The 6,136-nt window shown below is 45.9% G+C and overlaps 1 protein-coding gene across 3 annotated transcripts in view; it reads right to left on the bottom strand.

Annotated features, from left to right (window-relative positions):
- The window catches only part of LOC113882206 (N-acetyllactosaminide beta-1,6-N-acetylglucosaminyl-transferase-like), a 119,489-nt gene that overhangs the window by 30,543 nt on the left and 82,810 nt on the right, over positions 1 to 6,136 (bottom strand). The window lies entirely within an intron of this gene.

Below are 6,136 nucleotides of genomic sequence, written 5' to 3' on the forward strand. Positions count from 1 at the left end.
CTCAAGAGCCAGGATATAGCGTGACCTTCTCTGACCTCAAATTACTTCCCCAAGAATCACCTACATTTACCAAAGAGACAAAACAAGCAAAACAGGCCTGCCGCCCTGATACAATATTGTGAAAATCATGTCCAATTGTATTATGTGTATTTAACATTATCTGGCCATACAGAAACGATGTCATGTGAAAACTCTGCTCAGCAGATAGGAACCCAAGGAAAGGATCTGTTTAGTGTCATTTCTCCTTCAATCTGAATTTACCTCCATGTCAACAAAATAGGTGCCACTGTGGACTGTCATTCAGGCACGAAAAAATAACTCAAGTATAAGCCTGAACGTTCTAATAATGTTCATTAAAACAGGATGCTTCCAATCCGATTATGTTCATCATTCTCAATCAATGGTACGATCAACATGACTGAATGCATCCTTTGTGGCAATAGAAACCGAACTCTAAATTTAGGCTGATGTTCAGAGAACACAATGCGTACTTTGAAAAAGCCTGGGGGTTGATCCAGCCACGCCCAGATTTAAGGTTGGGGTAACCTTTTCAGAGAGAACACGCACCTTCCCAAGAGCTCAGTGTTTACATTTGTTGAGAGCTACACCTGGAGAAATGTTTCTCAAGTTTCTATTGTTGTTTTTCCTTTAACCTTTCATTTCCTTATGCTCCTGTTTTTTCCAAGCCAGTAGCTAAGGGTTGAAGGTGAAGGTGTTTGTTGCTCAGTCACGTCCAGCTTTTTTCGATCCCATGGACTGTAGCCCGCCAGGCTCCTCTGTCCATGGGATTCTCCAGGCAAGAAAGTGGAGTGGGTAGCCATTCGCTTCTCCAGGGGATCTTTCCGACCCAAGGATTGAACCTGGGTCTCCTGCATTGCAGGCACATTCTTTACTATCTGAGCCACCAGGAAAGCCCCTAAGGGGTACTCTGGGTCAGATTCAGACAGAAGAAGCCCACTCTGTGAGCCGGGAGTAGCCAAGTGGGAGACAAACCGCAGGACTGGCTAAGTGCCAAGCTGTGGGAGATACTCAGACTGAGGGCAGGTAAGACAGGAACCAGGTGGCAGTGCCCGCCTAGGGAACTGGTGCTCGCTCCGGGCATCAGAGGAGACTGCGCGGGCCCAGCTGGCTGCCCAGGAGCCAGTTTTTGTTTGTTTTTTGGACCACTCAGCTCTTAGCTCCCTGACCAAGGATCGAACCCGCACCCTTTATAGTGGAAGCATGGAGTCTTAACCACTGGACCATCAGGGAAGCCCCTGGGCATCAGTTTTCTAAGCAATGATTCTGCCCTATTAACATTCCAGCTGAAACTCTTAAAATTCCACAAGGACTGGTTCTCTCTCTCTTTACTGGTATCACTTCTTGGCCTAGCTCTTACGGAATTATACCTTCAAGCCTACCCACTGTTTCTCTGATTCTATCAAAAATTACTCCTCCCCACCTCAGACAGGGGACACCACTCTCTGAACTTTTTTTCAGACTTTGATAGCTGATTAACAATGTTGTGATAGTTCCAGGCGCACAGCAGTGACTCAGCCATACATATGCGTGTATTCAGTGTCTCCTAACCGTCCCCTCCCCAGACCCAACCCACAAGCATCAAACCCTCTTCAGGCACAGCAATAGGTCGCAGTGTAGGGGTAGTGATGGAAAAGATAAAAATGGATATCACATTCCTCACCCTAAAGGAACTCAAACAAGGAGGAGGAAGGGCAGAGGGGCTTTTCACTTAGCAGGTAGTTATAATTTAGTGCTGGCAACTGTGGCAGGGCGAATAGGAGTAACCAGCTGTCTGGGAGGTGGGTTATCAAGGACGGCTTCTGGAGGAGGTGACATTCAAGGAGGGTTACAAAGGATGCATAGGAATAGTCAGAGATGATAGGAAGGGTAGCTCAGAGAAGACATCATAAAAAGCCACCAAAAAAAAAAAATTAAGGGAAAATCGCAGAAGTGTGTAGGACCAAGTAGTTGCTGGGATATGAAGTGTGAGGCCTTAGGTATGAAGCAGTGAGGGGAGAGAGATGGGGTAAGGGAGGAGGGGGGTCAGGTCAGAGAGTCCTGCTGTGTTGGGGAGCTCCCTGGCGGTCTAGGGGTTCATGCCCAGATTCAATTCCTGGTCAGGGGACTGAGATCCTGCAAGCTGCATGGCATGGCCAAAATTTAAAAAAATAAAATATGTATATATTAACAAAATACATAATGGGACTTCCAGGCGGTCCAGAGTTTAAGACTCTGTGCTTCCACTTTGAGGGGCACCAGTTCAGTCATGGGTGGGGAAGCTAAGCCGCCCCATGGCATGGCCAAAAAATTAAACAAACAAGTGAACAATCAAAAATGCTTCAAAAAATTTTAAATGAAAATTAGTTTCCTAAATGTCTGCATATGATCTATTTAAATAGAGGTTACCTCTTATCAACTGCTGTTTCTCACTCACAATTTGTTGTCATCCAGGCGCTTAGTCGTGTCTGACTCTTTGCGACACCATGGATTGCAGCACTCTGGGGTTCCCTGTCCTTCACCATCTCCTGAGCTTGCTCAAACTCATGTCTATTGAGTAACAGATGCCATCCAACCATCTCATCCTCTGTTGCCCCGTTCTCCTCCTACCCTCAATCTTTCCCAACATCAGGACTTTTCTGATGAGTCAGCAATACGGTGTCTAAAAAAATGGCCATTCTTCTTTTTGATGTGTATTTTGTGAACTTAAAAAAAAAAAGTGTACTATTTTCCACACACGATGTTTAATTAATTTTATAATCTATAAACTTAATAAAATATCTCTGGAAGAATACAAGGAAGCATTAATATTGGCAGCTCATAGAGTTAAAAAAAATTAACTTAAAAATTTTAAAGCTCTTGAATGTATTTCTTATTTTTAAAAACGGGGACGGATAATCAGGGGGAAAAAAAAAACCCACAACATTTTGAGGGGTTGGAGTCGGGGGTGGATTAGCTCAATATACTAAAACCTGATGAACTAAATCACTAAACCTGATAACGCAACCATTCAAATCTCAAAACTTAAATTCCATAAAGTCATACCTGTCTCCTTCCAGAGCCACCCTCAGTTCACAGAATGGTGCCAGGTACCACCGGGGTTTAATAAGTATTTGTTAATTGCTGAAAACACACATGGCACCAATGTTTCTATTTTGTTTTTTTTTTTTGAAGACTTCTTTTCTATTCTGTAGGGAGACAATGTCCTCAAGATTCTTCATGTTCTTTTTGTTACCGTTTAGCAGTGACTAGGTTCAAAGTCAGCCTGAATGGGTCTCGCCCACCAGCCTCTGTGAGCAGCAGAGGAGCCCTGAAGAGTACTTCCCAGGTCCACTGGCTGCGCGGAGGGAGAGCCAGACCACAGCCTGGTCTAGAGCCGGCGTGGGGAGCAGGTACAAAAGCCTGGGTGGGTCGTGGCAGTTGGTTCCAGCAAGGGCACCTTCCTGTGACTCCAAACACACACACACACACACACACACACACTTTCATATCCCTGCTAACCTGATTTCTAGGTTAGAATGGTCAGGTGGGGCTTTCTTTCACTCTTCCAAACTCGTCTTTTCACCTTTCTGGGGTTCTGCAGGGAATTTGTTTTAGATATACAGCAAAGAAAAACAAAACAAAACAAAACAAGACTGTTCCTTTCCCTGCTACAAGAGAAACACTTCAAACTTCAGGGCTCTCAAATCCAGGATCAGACCCCAGCTTTGCCTTGGACAAGCTGTGTGAACCGAGCACATCCCTGGTGGCTCAGATGGTAAAGAATCCGCCTGCGATACAGGAGACCCGGGTTCGATCCCTGAGCCAGGAAGATCTCCTGGAGAAAGAAATGGCAACCCAATCCAGTATTCTTGCCTGGAGAAATTTCATGGACAGAGGAGCCTGGTGGGCTACAGTCCATGGGGTTGCAAAGAACGGACACGACTGAACGATTACCACTGCTACTAAGCCTGATTTTCCTCATCTGTACATAAGGATAACAATGATTATTTCTCATAATTAAAAGAGGTGCTATGGCGCATAACATACCCAGCACAAACTGTATTAACAAAAACGGTATTGCATGCCATGTACAGAATGTTTACACTTATTTGTGAACAATTAGGATGAACACTCACTATGAAATGGAGCAGGGCTCTGCCCATGGTCCTTGCCCAGCCCCCTACCCTGTGTCCTCTGCCTGCCTTTGTGGAAAAACTTTAGCCAAAGAATAAGTTGAATCAGAGAAGTGAGAAAATGCAGAAACAAAGGAAAATAGTCCAAGCAGACCAAATAATAATAATGCTGTCATTAAGCATAGTCAAGGACCTTTGGTTCCTTCTCAAGGGCTATAGATAAATAAATATCTGAGCCATATCCTGTGAGCTGTCTTATAGATAACTGAAACCTTAGGTAAGTTAACTACTTGACCATAGTCATGACATGCTGCTGCTGCTGCTGCTGCTAAGTCGCTTCAGTCGTGTCCGACTCTATGCGACCCCATAGACGGCAGCCCACCAGACTCCCCCGTCCCTGGGATTCTCCAGGCAAGAACAATGGAGTGGGTTGTCATTTCCTTCTCCAATGCGTGAAAGTGAAAAGGGAAAGTGAAGTCGCTCAGTCGTGTCCGACTCTTAGCGACCCCATGGACTGCAGCCTACCAGGCTCCTCCATCCATGGGATTTTCCAGGCAAGAGTACTGGAGTGGGGTGCCATTGCCTTCTCCGAGCCATGACATAGCTGCCACAATTCCGAAAACTGGTGTCAAGGAAAGTGGAACAAACCGATCACTGATGACCAATTTCAAGATGACTGTCAGCTCTGACTGTGCTGTTTCTGCCCGTAGCCCCTCCTGCAGCTTATAAAAGCTCTTGCCTACTGGTTGTCAGTAGGGGAAAGCCCTCCTTTGGACAGAAGTCTGCCCTCCCCACTCCGTGGTCAGCATCCAAAATAAAGCAAGCCTTCCTTTCCACCAACCTCGCTTCTTTCGAGCAGCAAGCAACCGCACCCCACTTTCCGGTGCAACTTAAACTGTGAAAACACGTCGATTCACTCCCCCTCCTGCAAGTCTTCGTGAACTCTTAACCTACTATTGTCTGAAGTTCACTGCATGCCTCTGCCCCCAACCACCTTGCCAGTCCTTTTTCCTCCCCTCTTTAAGTAGGTTTCTGTAACTGCCACTCTAGATTAGCCCTCAGGGATGCTGCGCTATTGGGCACCTAACAATTGCTGTGAGTCCACGTTCAGGTATGAAGGTAGCAATCGTGTGTGCCAACAAGAGCGATGCTGCGGCCAAGAGAAGGGAGGTTTTTCAAGCGTGGCAGGCTTGGGGTCACCTCCCCGCAGGGCTGACACCCACAGGCAAGCTGGCACAAGAGTAGAAACTAGGGCATTGGGACATCGCCAGGAAGAGGCCCTAGAGGTCACACGGACCTTCCCAGACAACATATGGGAAACAGAACTTTGAAAAGAAACCCAGTCCTGAATCTAAAGAGGGAATCTGCTGCTGTTTCCCGCCTCCATGCCTCAAATACCTTAGCCCCAAATTATCATGAACAGTGGGAAAGACTTCACAGTATATCACAACAAGAGACTGCAAAGGGCAATTTCTAATAAGAAAATGGGACTTAACAATTGACAAGTGACCTGGGGTCAGCTCCAGCCAGAATGTCTCTCCGCATGTTTCAACTCACTGTGACTCACTCTCCCAGGAAATAAAATATCAGACTAGATTTACTGAACCAAGTGAGTTGAGACCTGGACACCTGGTCAGGTCTGAGACTAGAGATGTTCAAGCCAGAGTGATAATTTGTAAACCTCCAAAGATGGAACAGCCCCATGAACTTTGAGCATCAGTATAATACTGTGCAGCAGCCTCTAAGAGAAACACCACTGATTTCAATTCATAGGATGCTTATTCAAAGCCAGTCTCATGATGTCACAACTGTTCTTATCAAGGACTATGAAAGGCATTCATTCAAAAGACTGAGCTCAAGGTGAGGAACTGTGTGATACACCTTCAAAGGCAGTTTTGCCAGCGCTCCAGGAAATTGGCATATTTCTTAGATCACTGTATAGCACAGTTATAAGGTGGTAGTGTGTGTGTGTGTGTCACTCAGTCGTGTCTGACTCTTTGGGACCCCAGGGACTTTAGCCCGCC

The sequence above is a fragment of the Bos indicus x Bos taurus genome, chromosome 23, assembly GCF_003369695.1.
Source record: "Bos indicus x Bos taurus breed Angus x Brahman F1 hybrid chromosome 23, Bos_hybrid_MaternalHap_v2.0, whole genome shotgun sequence".
NCBI classification, from domain to species: domain Eukaryota; kingdom Metazoa; phylum Chordata; class Mammalia; order Artiodactyla; family Bovidae; genus Bos; species Bos indicus x Bos taurus.